This window comes from Balaenoptera borealis, assembly GCF_965194805.1.
Source record: "Balaenoptera borealis genome assembly, chromosome: 12".
Taxonomy (NCBI): Eukaryota; Metazoa; Chordata; class Mammalia; order Artiodactyla; family Balaenopteridae; genus Balaenoptera; species Balaenoptera borealis.
The window spans coordinates 68,924,551-68,943,102 of record NC_138869.1 but is presented as its reverse complement, the minus strand read 5'-3'; the positions used below and the strand labels follow the sequence as shown (position 1 = coordinate 68,943,102).

At 55.8% G+C, this 18,552-nt stretch overlaps 1 long non-coding RNA gene across 1 annotated transcript; it reads right to left on the bottom strand.

Annotated features, from left to right (window-relative positions):
* Positions 1-13,903: 13,903 nt before the first annotated feature.
* On the bottom strand, positions 13,904-18,226 carry LOC309607059. The gene is made up of 2 exons (XR_014232221.1): positions 16,290-18,226; positions 13,904-14,289 (listed from the first exon to the last, which is right to left on the bottom strand). It is a non-coding gene; the product is annotated as an uncharacterized lncRNA (long non-coding RNA).
* Between the last annotated feature and the right edge of the window lie 326 nt (positions 18,227-18,552).

Below are 18,552 nucleotides of genomic sequence, written 5' to 3'. Positions count from 1 at the left end.
GGCAAACCACATACCTCGGAGCCTTGGTTTCCACGTTTATAACACGGTGTGACGACCTACCCTGCAGGGTGAACTCACAAGATGCACGCCTGGTTCCTGTGGGTGGCAAGGAGTGGGGGCCAATAGAGCCTCTTTCCTCCGGCCCCACTTCTGCCTCCCTCGAGGCCCCAGAGGCTCCCTGAGGTGCTCAGCACCAGCCCTGGGAGGGGGAGGAAGGAAGAGGCGGGTGAGGTTGGACGGGGCCTCTTGGCAGCTGATGGTGTCTCCCAGGAGGCAGGAGGTTGACATCGATGGCAGACTTGTCTCCTCTGGGCCGGTCACTGGGGAGAACAGCACAGCCAGGGGGACACGTGGGGGTCCCCCACCTGCAGTGGAGGCAGGGGTTTGCTGGGAGTGCTTTGGGGGTCCTGCCGCTCTCCACCAGCACTGCCTCTACCCTGGGGGCGCAGCGGGCGAGCTGCTGCCATTGGGGGTCCGCGCCCCATGCGACGGGGCCGTCGTTTCTCAGCCTGGGAGGAAGGCTGCTCCACCACCCTGCCGGCCCATCCACACAGGTCCGACTGGCACGTGAGCGCCATCCTGCTATCCTCCCATTAGCTGGAAACTCGGTGGGTAACTTGATAGTCAAGGACCCAGAAACACAACTCAGAAAAAAAATGAGCCCATCTTTTCATTTTTCTGGTTTTCAGTGCAAGATTTTCGCGCTGCCGTGTTTCATTTTAAGCTGAGAAGGGAGTTAACGCAAGGCTCTATTTCTGTGACCCTGTTTGGACAGCAGGAGGGAGATCAAAATAAAGAAATAACAAAAGGCCCCCAATGTCCAGCCTCTTCCTTTATGGTAGAGAGCGCCCGGCACAAAAGCCCCGAGCGAGGCGTCTCAGCTCAGCTCTGCACTGCACCCTTTCTCAGCTTTGAAGGGCCAAGCCCCCTTTTCAGCGACTCTGATTTCAGAAGGAACAGCGTGGGGTGGTGGGATTAGCCCGAGGAAGGGGTCTGAGGGCATCATTGGGGGGGGCCACTGTTGAGAAGTTTCTGCTGCTCGGCCCAGTCCTTTCCAAGGCTCCCCAAGCTGCAGCCCTGTCTTCCTCGGTGACAAACGGCCCTCTCAGACTCGGGGGGCACCAGTAAAGAAGCTTGAGGGCTGAGGGAGGGAGATGTATACCCCACAAATCTCGCCCGTGGACGTCCACCCAGGAGCCCCAGGCCACCTTCCAGAGTCTCTGCTTGGGAAAAAGGTAAACACGACCATTTGTCACTGACTTATCATAAGAACTGCGGTAGCAGCTGTTCCCCCTTAATTAATACACCGTTGACTTTGAGCCTCAAAAAAAAGAAGAAATCCTTTCGTTGAGGCAGGTGTGTGGACTCAAATCCATTATCCTGTCAGCCGCCCCCAAAGGGAGGGACCAGGGGAGCAGTTATGCAGGAAGTCAACCCAACTGCTCCAAAACAGCCCTCCTTGGGCAGCCAGGCCAGCTTCTGCACCCCCATCCCCAGAGAAAGCTCAAGAGAGAAGAAGAGAACCTGGACAGAGGGTCCCGTGATGCGCCCGGGAAAAGAGAGGCAGAGGGGTGAGTGGGGGGCACGATGCTGCCTGGTGCTGCTGTGTTTCCAGGGGGTGGGGGTGGGGACATGGCATCCTCAGGACCAGCTCTGCCCTTTATTGGCAGGGACCTCAGGCCAATCAACTTATCCCTGTAGCAGGGGAAGTTACTAAGAAGGGCATGATAGGGACTTCCCTGGTAGTCCAGTGGTTGGATGCAGGGGGTCTGCGCTTCCAATGCAGGGGGCGCAGGTTCAATCCCTGGTCAGGGAATTAGGATTTCATATGCTGCGTGGCGCAGCCAAAAAATTTTTTTTTTTAATTAAAAAAAAAAGACATGATAAAATTAGTCAACACAGGATAGCATTATAGCGTGCTCACGGTAGCCCACTGAAGCCTCAGGATGCCCCCATGCCATAGGTGCTGTTGTTACCCCCTCCTGGTGGGGGTGGGGGGCGGAACTGAGGCATGGCGAGGTCAGGAAGGTAATGGAGCCGGGGTTTGAACCCAGACAGCCCAACTCTCTTCCCTTCTCCAAGGAAAGGAAGAGGAGGCCGCTCTCAGATCTGTTGTGCTGCTGTGGGTTTGCCGGAACAGAATAAAACCACCTCATTCCAGACAAACAGCCAGGGCCTCACAGAGGCTCTGGGAGGCTCCTCTGACCTGCCCTCTCGCTCTCCCCCAACTCGGGCCACACACCTTGCCACCCTCGCCCTGACCAGGCCCACTCCTGCCTCTGAGCCTCTGTGCTAGCTGTTCCACCCACCCTGGTGATCCACCCCACCCCCAATCTACACGTGGCTCACTCCCTCCTCCAGACCACCATCCCCGTGGGGAGTTGTAGCTGCCCCCCACCCTGCACACCCTCTAGGGCCCAGTCCTCCTGTATTTCTCTCTTAACACTAGACGTGCTACATATTTTACTTCTTCATGGACCTGCCCCCTGCAGGTTACCAGCCTGTTACCTGGCTCCCTGAAGGGTCCATAGCCCCTCGCCAGGGAAACACTGGCCACAGTGGGAATCGGGCTGGACTATTAGAGCCAGGGTGGGGTTCTTGGGCAGAGAAGCAGAGAGGGAACCAGCCTCCCCAGACAGGAGGGGGTCTGTTTGCTGGAGTGCCTCCTGGGGGACACCCAACAGAGCCCCGAGGACCTGCCAGTCCACAGCAACCTAGGACAGAAGGAGCTGTGGTGAAGATGGTCCAGGTCCCCTACCTTTTGCCAGGCACCAAAGCAGACAAGCCCCAGGATTTGTGTAAGATATTGATTGGGGATGCCCTTCGTCCGAAATGTGACTTCTCTGCAGCCCTGGTGAGTGGGGGCTTGGAGCAGATTTCATGTGTTTTCGAAAGAAAGTGATGAGATGTTTCTTCCTGCCAAGAGTGTGGGCCGGTCCCTGGCTGAGGCCCCTGTGACATCTCGGGCGATCCTGTCAACATCGCAGGGGTGAGGTGAGACTCCAGCCAAACTGAGGAGGTGCTACCCAGCACCAGGGCCGGAACCGGCTGCTCAGGCCAGGCAGACGGACAAGAACAGCTCAGAGCAGGGTCTCAGGAGTGGGGAATTACTGAGCAGGCTCTGAGAAGACAGGGTAGGAGAGGTATCACTGGTGATTACAGCCCGATTTCTAAGCTGCTTCTGTTTAGTAAGGAGACAGGGGAAAGTACAGTAATTTTCTTCAATGAAAACAGGCAACAGAATTCCCTTTGCCTCATTCCCCTTGCAATTAAGCCCTTCTCTGCAAATGAAATGATTTGGTTTTCATAGGGACTAATTTAAGCACACTGGAAGGGCCGCTGAACTTTCTGATTGCAAACACCAGCATGTGCAAAGCAGAATCCCAAGCAGCGATGCCAGACTGGTGAAGCGGCCCTGCATGGGGTTGGGGCTTCCCTGGGGTAACGTGGGGTGAGCCCTGGGTTGGGAGTCCAGCTCTGCCCCTAAAGCCATGACCCTCTCCGTGTGGCTGACCCCCTTCCCCTCTCCAGCCTCCATCCCCGCATCCCAAGTAAGGAGGTTGGACCAGACCCCAGGGGCAAATCCAGAAGCTTCTGGCACATCAGTGGATCAGGAGTAAATGCCTGGTGTTGTCTTAAGCTACTAAGTCTGTATGATTATTGTAACTTCTTCATTTGAAATATTTTGACTCAAGAAAAGATGCTTTAATAGTACAGAGATTTCTCCTGTACCCTTCACCCAATTCCTCTAATGACACCACAGAAGCGTGGTACATTGTCAAAACCAGGAAACTGACCTTGATGCAATACTATTAACTCAGGCACAGACCTTATTTAGGTCTCACCAGTTTGACATGCGCTTCGTGTGTGTTTCTATGAAATTTTATCACACAAAATCACTACGTTTCGTGTGGTTTGTTGCTTGTGATAGAACAGATACAGGTATGGACAAGATCTCCAGGAGTGTGTGTTACAGTTAGAAGTGACAGAAACACAGACAAACTTCAGCACAAGGTGCAAGCACTGGCTCAGGTAAGCCAGTCCCCTGAGAGGCAGGGGTGGGCAGGTCTCAGAGCAGCTCCATCCAGGTGAGGGGGGAGCATCAGGGCCTGGGTGCGGCCACATGTTCTCAGAGGTCTCCTCCACCTGGCTACTACCGCTCTGAGGACATCGAAGGGAAGGAGAGACGGGAAGGGCTCAGATGGACATGAGTGGGGGCCCGCCTCCCAGCCAATCACTGGGGATGGAACCAGAGGCTGCTCAGAACTGAACCTGGGCCTCCCCTGGGCCAGGTCGCATCCTGTACTGAAGGTAGGAGGTGGGAGGAGGGCCTCTCAAAGGAAGGGGTGGAGCATTGAGACTGGAAGAGGAGAGAAAATACACGCACTGTAGAGCAGAAATGTGAGAGACAAGGGCCAAATCCTGGGCACACAGACCATAGGGAAGGAGGTGTAAGAGCACTCCACGCTGGACTCAGAGAACCAGCATCCAAGTGGTACGGTGGGAACTCCAGTGACTCTGAGGGACAGGAACGGCTAGTATGCAAAAGTGTCACTGAGGCCATTTGCCAAAATTCCTGCCACAAGAAAAGATCACACTTCCCTACTCTCTTGAAAATTGGGCCTGGCCATGTGACTTGCTTTAGCCAATGAAATGGAAGTGGCAATGGCCCTAGGAGGCAGATGCTTCGAGAGCTGGTACCGATCTGCCTCATTTCCTCTGCGGTGGTGCCGCCGCTGGGGCTGCCTCTGCAGCCTGGGTCCTGGAGCAACGACAGCTTGGACCGGAATCCCCAGCGGACCTACAGTGCAGTAGTGTGAGAAATCACCGTATGTTGGCATAAGCCACCCAGAATCTGGGGGTGTTTGTTACTAACATCAGCTGACAGATACAGGCGACTAACTTTTGCCACCTGCCCAGAGGGAAGAACAAACGGCTGGTATTGCAGTAGGGGAGGAGGAGGAACCTGCCTGAGTCCTCTACACCCTGGAGGCTGGGAATGGACTAGAAGATTCTGGAAGATCAGTTTAGGCCCTGGGATTATTTTCGTTCTGCTAAAGCAGTGTCTGGCAGGCTCTGTAGTGAGGATCTGGATCTTTCCGAGCTGGCTACCCTTGCTAGGCAATTACTGCAGAGACAAGGTCTGGGGTCCCCTGAAGAGAAGGATCAGAGAGACGTGCACAGCAGGTGCATGGGAGAAGGAGTCCTCACCCAAGGCAGTCGGGCTGGCTCTACACTGAGAGCCACAACCTAGAGGAGGACGTGCTGCCTGATTAGCAGGGGAGGGAGGACCACACAGCCGTCCCGGAGAGCCGAGACCCAGGCTGGCTGGCCAGCCTTGCCCTGAGCTTGGTGGAAGAGGCTGATAGGGCGTGGCCAGGTCAGAGGCTGTTTAAACAGTGGCCAGTGGAGTGAGAAGATGTGGATGTCCCCAGAGTGTCCTATCCCCCACAGGGACACGTGCACAGTGAGTGGCTGCCCTCTGTGGGGCACAGGTACCCAATGTCCCCACCAGGATCTTGAAGGTGGCTGGACAGGGCTGACAGGGCCCAGACAGAGGGAAGCGTGTGTGTGTGTGTGTGTGTGTGTGTGTGTGTGGACAGGCGTGTACGCACGGCTGTGCTCCAGCCACCCAGTGGGGGGAGGGGGCTTCATCTGGGATGAACACGCTCCATGTACTTTATCAAATTTGCAGATGCCACACAGCTGGGGGGGACGATGGCAAATAGGCCAGATGACAGAGCTGGGATCTAAAGGGAAGCTGACAGTCCAGAGCGATGGGGTGGATCTAACGAGATGGAACTTAACAGGGACAAATATGTTTATTTTGTTTTATTTATTTATTTGTGCCCTGCCTCCATGAGCGAAGAAATGGGGGAGGAATAGTGGGTCACAGGAGGAAGGCAATGAGATGCCTGCACTCAGGGCCACAGACCTGACTGTGCAGACCTGGGGGTGGGGAGGGGGCCGGGGCTGAGCTCCAGCAGGGGACTGGGGGCTTAGGGATCATGGTCAGTCCTATGGGAAGCAATGGGGAGGTCGGTCTGTGGCTGCATCAATAAAGGTATAGCACCCAGGTTTGAGGAGGTTAGCGGGGACCGTGAGTCAGAGCACCTGAGTCTGAAGCTCCATGTGGTCAGGACGTCCCATTGGGCGGGTACCTTTCAGGCAGCTCAAGCCCGACTGCCCTCCATGCTATCCACCTGGTAATCAGGCCCCCATGCCTGTCTCTCCTTTCCTATGGCCAGGGCCCCCCAAGGCAGCCTCTCCCTTTAAATACGTCCCAGCAAGAGATAGGCCTGGGACTTCCCAAAGTGGTCAAAGCAAGGGTGGGGGCAGACTCAGGTCACTTCTTCCAAGAACTCTCTCCACCCTGCACCCCAAAGCTGACAGGGCCAGGCTCAGGGTTTTGGCAGCTCAGCTGAGGATTGGGAGTGAGATGTCTTTCTCCTGTCTGGCCAGCACCTCCCAGTTTCTCTGAGGGGTCTCTTACTGGCCCCCTCTCTTGGCTGTGACTGGGAGAAGATTCAGCAGGAAGATGGTCCCTTGCTCCAGACATCATAAGAGAAAGGTTAGGCTAGTTCTGATGACCCCTGAGGGGCAGGGCTGGGCCTTGTGAGCAGAAGCCTCAAGGAGACAAACCTCGGCTCTGTAGGAGAAGGAAGCCCCTTGCTATTTTGAGCCTTGGGCTGCCTTGATAGGTAATGAGCCCCCCATCACTGGAGGTATGTAAGCAGAGGCTGCACAGGCATTCAACAGAGATGCTAGCATGGAATAGATGAATTGGAACTAGATGAGTCTGAAGGTCTTGCCCTACATGAGATGGCATGACACTAGGGAAGCTCTTGGTTAAAGCTTAACCAAGGTTTTTGATCCATGGGAATCCTCCTGAATGTGACACCTCTCCTCCTGTCACTGTTAGAAGATACCTGGGGAAGAGGGCTCCCTCCATACCCCTTGTCTGTCTCGGGAGGGCTTCCTGGAAGAGGAGTTAATCCAGCTGCAGGGTCTGGGGGAGAAGGTGTGAGTTTATGTGGGGTAGCAGCGCCTGGCAGAGAAGTAAGAACAAGCTGGAGAGAGGGGCCAAGCGGACAGTGGGGGCGGGATGGGCACATCCCTAGCTGGCAAGGGCCTGGGCTCTGGATTGGAAGCCCAGGTTCTGTGACTTCCTGGCTGTGTGACATACTTAGGTGACACACTTCCTCTGGACCTCAGGTTTCCCACCTATATAATGGGGATGATATAGACACCAACTTCACAGGTGTTGAAAGGATTAACTGACATTTTGCAATGTGCCTGGTGCATAGACAGTATCGATAATGATGAGGATGATGAAAATGTATAAACAGATGGAATTAACCAGTATTCAGACTTCAGCTCATTACAAAGAACTTGTCCAAGAAGCAGAAGCATCTCTGCCTGGAGCAGGCTGCTGCCTGGGGTGATGAACCCCCCGTCCCGGGAAGTATTCAAACCCTGCACTTGATGACTGTGCAGGGAGGGGAGGCCTCCCAGGTGTGTGAGGATGGCCAGCAGGGGTCAGCAGCACAGCAGGAGTAAGGGAGGTCACCACTAACGTCTCCACTAGCTGTGGGGACAGCAGTGATACCCGAGTCAGGCGGCCTTGCTTCTGGCCCAGGCTGAGGCTTGTCCGGCAGGTCAGGCCAGGGTCCTGACACCCAGTGGTCTGGGCAGGGGTGATGGGAAAAGGAGGGCTCTAAGGTTTCCCATAAGGAGCCCTGTGGCTGAACACACAGTGGACCTTAGGGGGCTCTGGGCAGACTGGGGAGACCAGAACAGTGATGCTGGCACCCCAGGAGACGAAGCTCTGGGTACAGCCACCAGAAGGGTCACTCGGGTAGCTGACCCGGCCATCTGTTCTGATCTCCACAGTGGGGGCTGCCAGGATCCATCATGCCCGCCCCCAGCGTCGAGCCCTCCCTCAGCTCCCCTGGGGGCCTCCCGGGGCCAGGAGAATGAGGATGAGGAGACCGAGGATGAGGAGACCAGGTCCAGGGAGGAGCAGGGACTCAGCCACGTACCCAAAGATGGCACGTCTCCCTTCCTGACCTCCAGCCCGCGATTGGGCGGCTCTGAGAGTGGGCAGGGAGGGGGAGCCCAAAACATCCCCTGCAGCCCGCTCTGGTGCACAGAGCCCCCGGGTGGGCTGTTGGGGGCTGAGGGTGTGTGAGGGATTCATTCCTTCACTGGCTCCGCTGAGGCCTCCCCCTTAGAGAAGGCAGCTGCCGCCCCAGACTGAGGTAAGGGAGCCAGGCCCAGGTGTCACAGCTGTCAACCAGACTCAGAGGTGGCTGCGGTGCCCTCTGCCCAGCCCCCGCCCCTCGGGAGGGCGTGCAGGTCACTCCTGGCCCCCAGAGCGCCCCTCACCTCCCTCTGGGGAGGGTGTACCAGGGCAGAGCAAGAGGGAAAGGGGCGGGCTGAAGGTGGAGCAGAGGATCAGAGAGCAGACCCTCCCTGGCTGGGGGCCCATTTGGAGCCAGAGGAAGCTAATGACCCCCACCCCAGGGAATGCTCTGGTAACTCGTGGGGAGAGTGACCTGTCCAGCAGCATCCAAGAGGGAGCCTGGGGCTTCAGGGTGGCTCCAGGGACACAGGGAAGCTTCCCTGGCAAAACCAAACCAAAGCCAAGACAAATAAAACCTCTCCTAAGAGGAAAAGGCCTAAAATTCCACCATTAAAAATTCATTCCTTTAGCTTAACACTGTGTCCTTTTTAAAAATGCAAACCCATCAGAGCCTCACCTAAGAGTATGTTTGTCAAAGGAAAGAAGAGAGAGAACGCATAGCATCCTGGAGAAGAAAAAACGTGAGGAGGCCAAGGGAGAGAGCAGGGGAGTGGGTTTCTCAGGATTTACTTCCCTGCCTACACAGCATTGGGCGAGGGCCAGCTCTAAAGACACCTGCAGGGGAGGGAAGCTAAGCCTCCCAGTGCTGCTCCTGGGTTCAGGGAGTGAGAACAGACAGAACAGACTCGCAGCCCTCCAACCAGACACCATTCACATGTGCGCACGTCCGCACATCCGTGGGCTCTTGTGCACACCTGTGCGTGCATGAGAAACGACATGTGCGGACATGCTCCCACCCCCAGCTCTCACCCTCCAGCTCCTGTGCGTGACATGGAATACAGAACAGAGAAGACTCTGGGCCCAGATGACCCTCCAGGGAAGGCAAGGATGGAATGGTCTCTACCGTCCCCTCCCAACACCTCTCCAGGGTAGCTGCCCTGAGCTGCATCCCACAGGAGTTGCTTTCTGATTTAGGGTCACTGGTTGCAGCCAGTGAATATTTTTGGAGCGTATGCAGGAAGTTGCTGAAGGCCCTTGTGACATCTGAGAGGCGGAGAGATTAACCCATTAGCTAGGATTAGCTTCTCACGTTGACATCAGCCTGGGGCCTCACGTGTCCTTGCCCTCTGCATCCACAGCCCCTCCCAGCTGCCCGGATCCACCTGCAGGCCTCAGCTGAGCAAGGGGGTCCACCTTGGTGCATTAGGTCGTTATGCCGGGGGGCCTCTTCCTTTCCTTTCCTTTTCTTTTTTTTTTTATTGTGGCAAAACACCCTCCCCTCCTTTTTAAGTAAGTTTAACTTTTATCAAAGTAACACATGGACATAATTGTAAAAATCAAATAGTATTTCATGGCTGATGAAGAAAGCTACCCCTGCCCCGCCCCCAGGCCTACTTTCACCTTTGTTGGCCATTTTCTTCTGCTTCTGTCTCATTTCTACACAATATGCAGATACTACAAATTTGTGATTTTTCTTTTTTATTTATTTATTTATTTATTTATTTAATTTTTGGCTGCGTTGGGTCCTCGTTGCTGCACGCGGGCTTTGTCTGGTTGCGGCGAGCGGGGGCTACTCTTCATTGTGGTGTGCGGGCTTCTCATTGCGGTGGCTTCTCTTGTTGCGGAGCACGGGCTCTAGGCACACAGGCTTCAGTATTTGTGACACACAGGCTCAGTAGTTGTGGCTCACAGGCTCTAGAGCGCAGGCTCATTAGTTGTGGCACACGGGCTTAGTTGCTCCGCGGCATGTGGGACTCTTCCCAGACCAGGGCTCGAACCCGTGTACCCTGCATTGGCAGGCGGATTCTTAACCACTGCACCACCAGGGAAGTCCCTCTATTAATTTCTTATTGTAGATTAGAATTTTACTTCCCATTAAGATTTAACTAATCTATTGCCATTTCCCCTCCCCCTCCTGCCTCATACTTCTATTACCATTTTTATTAAATCAGCATCTCCTGTTTACATTCCTGTCACAACATGTAAATATGATTGAATCTGAGTCCTATAGTGCCTCAGGATTACATTTTCTCTCCTAGGAAACTTTTTGTTTCCTAAAGTTAATAAGTTGCCTTTTGAGGCTTTTTGTTTGTTTGCTCCTTGAGATTTCTGTGTAACTGTCATCAATCTATGCCAGACTCTCTGACCAGACTTTAAACCTCCTCTCAGGGGAATTCCCTGATGGTCCAGTGGTTAGGACTCTGCACTTTCATTGCCGGGGCCTGGGTTCAATTCCTGGTCAGGGAAGTAAGATCCTGAAAGCCATGCAGCACAGAAAAAAACAAAACAAACAAACAAAAGAAACATCTCCTCTCAAGGTGGTCACCTCCCTTTGGTAATCTGACCTGCAAGGCTCTCCAGGCCTGCAGAACCTTGAGGTCCTGGGCCTCCCCTCCACCACCTTCCAACATTAGATTCCCTGCTTGCCAGGTGCTGGGTTGCTCTCTTTCTTGGTTTCTTTCCTCATTTTGGTGGAGGTCATCTTTTAAGAGCTTTCTGACTCAGGCTGCTTGGGAATTAGATTTTTTGACCCCTTTGTGGCAGACTGCTGGCAACCACCAAGATCTGCTTTCCCTCCTTCCACGTGCTAGAGGGGCTACCTGGCTGGGCTGTGTTTCTTGCCTTCCTTCACAGTTGAGTGGCATGGAACAAGAGCTTGTCACTGGAATGCATGTGAAAATGATGATTGCTTCTTCTGGATTTGGCTTTGAGTCATTGGGCCTCCTTGTATTCCCTCTCCCTTGTTCTGTCTGTGGGAGCCTTGACCCTGCAGGCAAGGCCTGGTCCAGACCCCGGATCTAGAAGTAGGACATCGCCAGCCCCTGGAGCCCAGCTGGGGAGGGGATGTGGTCTTGCCACTCCTCAGCTTTCAGCCCATCCTCCTGCATCAGGTGTATAAGCTGCCTCGTTTCAGAGGCCCCCCCCCGCCCTGTTCCTTGTTGAATTCCTTGACTGCGGGCCTTCCCCAAAGTGGAGAAAGCTGGACATTAGTTGGTTACCACTCGTTTGTCTCTTTCCATCTCCCAAAACTGATTCTCTCCCCTACAGCCCTCTCCTGGTTCATCCTCTCTGTCCTTGTGGCTCCCTCTTTTGACTCCTTTGCTATCACTTAGTAGGAATTGTGGACGTAGTGTTCACTCCACCATGTGGACCAACTGCAAGGGCATCTTTGATTCGTTTTTGTAAACCCCCTGAGACCCAGCACAATGCCTGGTATGTAGCAGGTGCCACCTGGATAAACGAATGAATGAAAGGCAAAGAGACACGACCCTCTACTCTCAAAAACCTCACAGCCCCATGGGGTGGAGGATGCAGGTTGGAGTGAGGGGAAAGCAGATAGACAAATCCCTGCACCAGAACTCAGAATGGGACGGATTCTGCAGGCAGCCATGCAGCCAACAGGCTATGGGAATTCGGCTGCCACGTCGAGCACGCCACCTGCACCAGCAGGGAGGACGGAGAAGGCATGAGAGGAGGGTGGACGGGGTGGCCGGTCAAGGCTATCTGGGCAGCCAAGCTCCAGGCACAGGCAGGGCGGCGGGGAGATCCAGTGCAAGGCGGACAATCGGCCCTGCCCCACTGCTCGGCCCTGCTGCAGCCGAGGCGGAGGCGTGAGGACGGCTGTGCCCCAAGAAGGCCGGGTGCACAGAGAGGATGGGGATGCCCTCCACGTGAGACATGAGGGCCAGTGCCAGCGTGGGAGTGGAGGGGAATGGAGGGGAAGACTGGGGCCAGAAGCAGGTAGGGTCGTCAGATAAAACGCAGGAAGCCCAGGGACCCGCCTGGTCTAGCCCAGCCCGCAGCCCTGCTCTGGCCCCCCAGTCAGCTGGGCTGCCCTTCGTGGCATCGCCCAGGGGCCACTGTGGCTGCCCTGCTGCCACCGCCACTGGGGAAGGTGAACTGGCTTCTCACGTTTCAGGCCTAATTTTCTCTGCTTCCTCAGAAGGGCTGGAAAGGACACCAGAGGAACAAAGCCCAGAGGGCCAGAGCTTTGGGGATGAGCTGGCCCAGGCCTACAAGGGCCTCCTCCTGCCTCAGAACCTGGGGTCCAGTCTTCCGCCCTCGTCTTGCCCAGAGGGGCAGGCAGGGGGTGGCTAGCCAGGCTGAAATAGGGCAAGAGGTGAGGGAGAGAAACTTACGGGGCCCTGTGGGATCCTCGTGGCCAGGCCCCTGCTACATCTCACCTGATCACTGCTGTAGCCCCCCATCGGGCCCCCCAGAATCTCAGAGCTTCTCAATCCAGGGCCAGGAGTCAGGAGCCAGAGCTTCAGTTTCCTTACCTGTGCAATTTGGGCATAACAATAGCACTTCCCTCGTAGGGTGATGGGAGGATTAACCGGAGTTGATAAAAATTAGTGGTTTGAACAGTGCCTGGCACTTAGCAAGGGCCTTACACGTGTCTGCTGACATTGCTGTGAAAATATCATGATTTGAACCCCTGTTCTTGCCACCAGGCCCCAGGCATTCAACCTGCCCTCCTGGGTCCTCCCAGGCCCCTCATTATCTGTAGCAGCCTCCAGGGCCTTCCCGGGGCAGAGAAGCGGGCCTAGGGAGCGGCTGCCCAAAGAACAAACTCCCTGACCACCAGCCTCCCTGGGCCCTGCTGGCATGGGGTCGGCTTCCCAGGGACAGATGGGGGCAGGCCAAGGATGGATGGCTGCTCCAGCCCCGCTTGCCCAGCTCAGCAGAAACCAGGGCCAGCGGCAATGGGCTGGCGGCCCCCAGCTGCAACCAACTTCATTTTCTGCCACAATTAAATGATCGCCCACGTTTGCTCATGCTCACTTATTCAATTACCTTTGCGGCCCTGAAGGACTCGCGGAGAAACAGCCATAAATAATGTGTGTCAGTCGCCCCCCGGCTGTCACCCCTGCCCATCACTCTTACAGGCCCAGCCTGGCCCTTCCTGCAAGCCCCGCACCATCGCCCTGTGCCTCCCATTTCTCCAAGTAAATCCTCCCCAACTCCCACCACCCACATCTGCAAGTCAATCCCTGGCTTGAGAGCGGGTGGATCTGGGCCCCCACCTGGCTCTACCCACCCAGCTGCGGGTCCCCAGGAGGCCAACCCCTCGGCGGGCCTCTGGCTCCTTATCTGAGAAATGACAGAAGTTCGTGTGAGCTATGAAGGGTTGCCCTTGCCAGGAACTATGGTCCTGGCTTCACAGTCAAAATGCAACACCCCTCAAAGTGGGGAGAGACGAAGGGTCCTCTCTTCACTGCCCCCACTCCCACTCCAGCCACTCTGAAGGCTTCTGGGAACGCCACGCTCTTCTAGGCCTCCGAGCCTCCGTGGACGCTCTTCCCCTTGTTTCCTTCATTCACTTCTCTGCCTCGGGACTCCTATGCACCCTTCAAGGTCCAGCTTGGATGCCTTGAAGTGCACCCCACCATGGCAAGACGACTAATCTCCCCCTCCTTACACTCCCACAGCACCTCATATGTGCCTCTGTGGTACCCAGGGGTCCTGCATTGGGGGGACAGCCTAAGATTCAACTATTCTGGGCCACTGTCCCCATATAACCATGTCAGGGCATGAGTCTGAATTCAGGGTTGGAAAGTGTGACCACTGTGGTTCCCCTCCCCAACTGAGGCCCAGTTCACACGAGGACTTGCTGGCATTTATAATAATAATAATAGTCAACATTTTGGGGGGGCCTTTTGTCAAACACTGTGCTAAACATTTTTTTACTTGTACTATGTCATTGCAATGTCACAATAACCCTAAGAAAATTATCCCCACTTCACAGATGAGAAAACTGAGGCTCAGTGAGGTTAAGATGCTTGTCCAAGATCACATCACCAGGAAATGGCAGAGCTGGAACTCCGAACCGAGGTGTGTCCACATCTCAGTCCACACTCTTCACCAGTCCCCCATCGCGTGCAGCGCGGGCCGAGGGTTCAAGTCTGGCTCCTCCATTGGCTGCTGTGTGACTCTGGGCAAGTCCTTTCATCTCTCTGCAGCCTCGCTTTGTCTCTCCTCTCCTGTAAAATGAAAAGATTGTTGCCGGTGGCCTCTGAGGGTCCCACCAGCTCAGATGTTCTGAGAGTTCATTTCTTTCTGTAAAGCATTGCTCTGACCAGCGGAACCAACAAAGTTGTGAAAACTAAAGGCACGAATGGTGGGTTCACCTCCTGGGGAGCTGCTCTGGGGCAGACCGCCCCCCGGTGCCCCTCCCCTCATGCCCAGAAAGCAGGTGGCAGCCTGTGCCCTCCAAGAGGGCAGTCCTCCACCCTAGAAACGGTGGCGAAGTCTCCGGGCTTCAGGGCAGGGCAGGGCAGGGTCCTTCCTCTGACGGCCTTTGATGTCAGCCACCGGGGAGGCCTCATAAAAGTTAAGGGGCAAAGGAGGCAGATGCTGCGGTCCTGACGTGTAACTGGGTTCTCAGTGCCACCCATTGGCTCTTGCTCGGATTAACAGCCCACAAGAATCCACCCCCTTGAGCACTGTCTGGGGAAGGCGTCCTCACCGAGCCCCAGCCAGATGTGAGCTGGGGACGTAACCAGCCCTGTGCCAGGTCCCCTCCCTGTGTCCCCATGGGGGGACTGGTTGACACCTCCCTGCTTCCACTTCCCCAGCCCAGACCTGGCTCTGGGCTTGGCTGGGGAAGTGGGGGGATCACCCTGGGCATCCCCCCACCGACGGGGGATGAGTTCCTGCACCACCGGTGTGTGATTGTGGGGCTGCCTGGTGAATAAGATATTGGTTGAGAGCGGGGGACCCCAGCTCTGCCACTTACCAGCTGTGTGCCATGAGGCCTCTCTGGACCTCTGTTTCTCAGCTGTAAACTGCGGTTAATAACGGCCCCAACCTCACACTGGATGTGAGGGTCAAATGAGGTAACGTGTGCGTGTGAAGAGCGGGTGCCCACCGACTGCTCCCTGCCCCTGCTGAGTGGTGGCCGTGCTGGTGTCTCCCTCAACGCTCTCCCCTCCCCCGGACATTACTCCCAGGACTGGTAGGTGACACCCCTGCTGTGTGCTGGTCAAGGGAGCCCAGCCGACTGACAGAGGGTTTAACACCTGCCCTCCTGTGTGCAGTCTCCTCAGATTCCAGGGTTCCCTGGGTCAAGTGGAGGCTGAGGAAGTGGAGTGGCTGCCATGCCCTGGGGCCCTCCGCCCCCAGGGGTCATAGCTCATCAACCATCTGGGAGCCCAACAGAAGCCCGGGCAGCCTCTGATGCAGAGCCCGGGAAGGGATCCAGGCTACAAGGTCCCAGGTGGGGTCGAGGGGCTCAGTCAGGCCAGCACAGACTCAATCCAGTGGGAGTCACCAGCTGCCCAGCCTCCTCTGACAGCGAGAAGCTGCCAGCGACCGGGGACCTTTCTCAGCGTGTGGTCTATCCTGGGCTTTCTAGGCAGGGAGTGGCAGCTGACAGCTGACGGAGGAGGCGGCCAAATCCCAGAGGGCCCAGCGGGGGGGCTTTGGACGACTCAGGGAGAACTGGGGAGGCAGGTGAGAGAGATCCACACGTCAACCACAAAGGAAGCCGAGGGGCTTCATGCCTGGGACCTTGCTCTACGGTTCCCTTTGGGGCACCCAGGGCCTATGTGATGTCCCTCAGGGCCCAAGTCTCTGGGCAGAATCCCATACCCCTGCCCTCCCCAGAGAAGCCTATCCCAAAGGCCCACTAATTCGGACATACCTGTTCAGCCCAGCGTGCTCCCCCCCATCGACGTGCTCACACACCCACATCTGGATGCTCACCTGCACCCGCCGGCATGCACACTCACACACATGCACACACAAATACACACATGCACACTCACACACTCGTACATACACACAAGTACACACATGCACACACACATGCACACACATGTACACTCACACACATGCACACTCACACTACGCTCACATACAGCCTGAACACAGCAGAATGAGAACAAGAAGTGTCAGCAGAAACAGAAAAGGTAACAAGAGAATGCAAGAGAAAAAAAGAAAAACCAGAGACAGAAAAAGCCAAGATAGCCCAGGTACTAACCGACAGGCAGGAAAAGGAGGGAGACAGAGAGAGACTGTGGAGGGGATCACGCAACTGAGGGTGCCTCTGCTCTGAGCCTCGGCATCCTGGCCTGTAAAATGGGGCTCCTCACACAGAGCGGGGGCGGTTGGTGGAGGAGGCGGTCTGCACATTTGTCTTGGAGGCTCCCACACGACCAGGGAGAGGAAAGGGGAAGAAGGGGAGGGCGGCATGCCAAGCCTGGGTGCAGCAAGAGGGAGGAGGGACTTTTGCCGGAACCTGGGCAGCTCAGCAGCATCTGTGGCAGCCATGATGTTTACCCTGTGGGAAGGGGGTGGTGACATGTCCTGGAACACAGAGGGTTGTTGTTGTCTCTAGAACAAGAAAACTGGGTCATGAGGGGAGCTGCTAAGGAAGGATGTCACAGTGACCAGGCTGAGGACTCCATGCCCGGGGCCAGGAAGAGAAGAGGAAATCCCCGAAGGCTCATGACTCCACGCACCCCCAGCTGTGAAAGCCAGAGACCCAGAATGAGTTCATGCATTCATTCATTCATTCATTCATCAAATACATACTGGGAGGCTGGCACTGTGCTACATGCTGGGGACATAGTGTGAAACAAAATGAGCCAAGTCCCTGTCCTCAAGGAAGGGAAACGCACAGGAGCAAATAATCACACAAGAGTGAGACCACATCTGGGATAAGTGCTTCTAAAGAAAGGTACTGGGTGGGTGACGGTGTTGGAGAGGTCAGGGAGGGCTTCCTGGTGGAGGTGATGCTTGAGCTGGCATCTGAAGGGTGAAGAGGAGTTAACCAGGCAGAGAGGTGAAGGAAGGGCATCCCGGGCAGACGGGACAGCAGGTGCAAAGGCCCTGTGCAAGGTGTGGTTGGACCACAGAGGCGAGATGGGGCTGGGGAGCTGGGCCCTGGGAGGCATTTGGACTTTATTCTTAGGACCAGGAGCCACTGAAGAGTATTAAGCAGGTAAATGACATGACCCAAATTGTTCCAAAACGTCAGTCTGGAGAGAATGACTTGTGGGAGTTGAGGAGAAGGGAGGACGGCACGAGGAGCTACTGAAGCCATCGTGCCGGAGACAGCAGGGTGGTGGCCACAGAGATGGAGCAAAGGGGACCAGTTTGGGATGTGAAATCCACAAGATGTGGAGCTGGATGAACTGGTGGGGAAGGCAGCAGTGCAGGGATTGGGGTAGGGGTGTCCTAAAAGGTCAGTCGAGTCTGTGGGGGGAACAGGTCAGGGAGGGACCAGCCCACCCCTTTGCCTTGAGGATGGGCCCCAAATAGTTGGAGTATGCTTATGAGCCCCAGGCATTTCCTGCCTTCAAATGGTGACATCTAAGAGCTAGTCTGGAACGTTCAGTACACGGAAGAGCCTGGCTGCTGGTCAGGGCTGATTTCCTGGAGGAGAGATAAGAGCCAGACCCAGTGTCACAGGGTCCCAGACAGGGTGGCATTGGAAAAAGGCAGAACAGCAGGTATCTTGCAGGGGAAGCCAAGCTTCAGGAAAATGACCACGGAGAGAACTTGGCTGCAGTCAGAAAACAGAAATAGAGCAGCGTATCCAATTGCGTAACAGAAAGGACAAGATCATGGGTGCTTTTGTTTACTGCTGTGTGTTTCGGATCACATACTGGGGGCTCAAAAATGTGAAATAAATGGGTGAATGAGAAGTCAGCGTGGAATCTTGCTCTTTACAACAGCAAAACAAAAACAGAAACCAGGTACTGGAAGGTGAACCGACCCTCCTGAGGCCCTGGGTCCACCCAGCATCTGCCCCTCACCAGCCGTCTTGCGGGGAGGTCCCTTCCCCTCTGCCCCGCTAAGGGCCTCCCACTCAGCCTGTGGTAGCTCTAAGTTTCCCAGAACAGGGATCTGAGTCCAGCCAGCAGGGAGAGGGGAAGTGGGGGAGGGCTGGGAGGAAGGGAGGTCACGGCCAGGTAACCAGAGCCCGGAGCATAGCTGGGCAGTGGGGGGCCAAGCACGCTGGAGGCTCAAGAGGCAGCCTGACCGTCTGCTTTCCCTAGTGAAATGGGATCCGCCGGCCTGGGCCAGGCAGCAAGTGGGGGTGCATGGGATCCTCGCTCCACTTTAAACCAGGCCTCAGAGCACCCTGGGAATCCCTGTCCTGTCCTGCCCTGTCAGGGAGAGGACCTGTGGTGGGAACGGGAAAGGAGGCTGGCCACAGGAAGGGCAGCTGGGCTGTGGGCGGCCAGCCCCAGGCCCCTTCTTTTGCCGATAATACATCTATTGAGCAGCACGTGCTG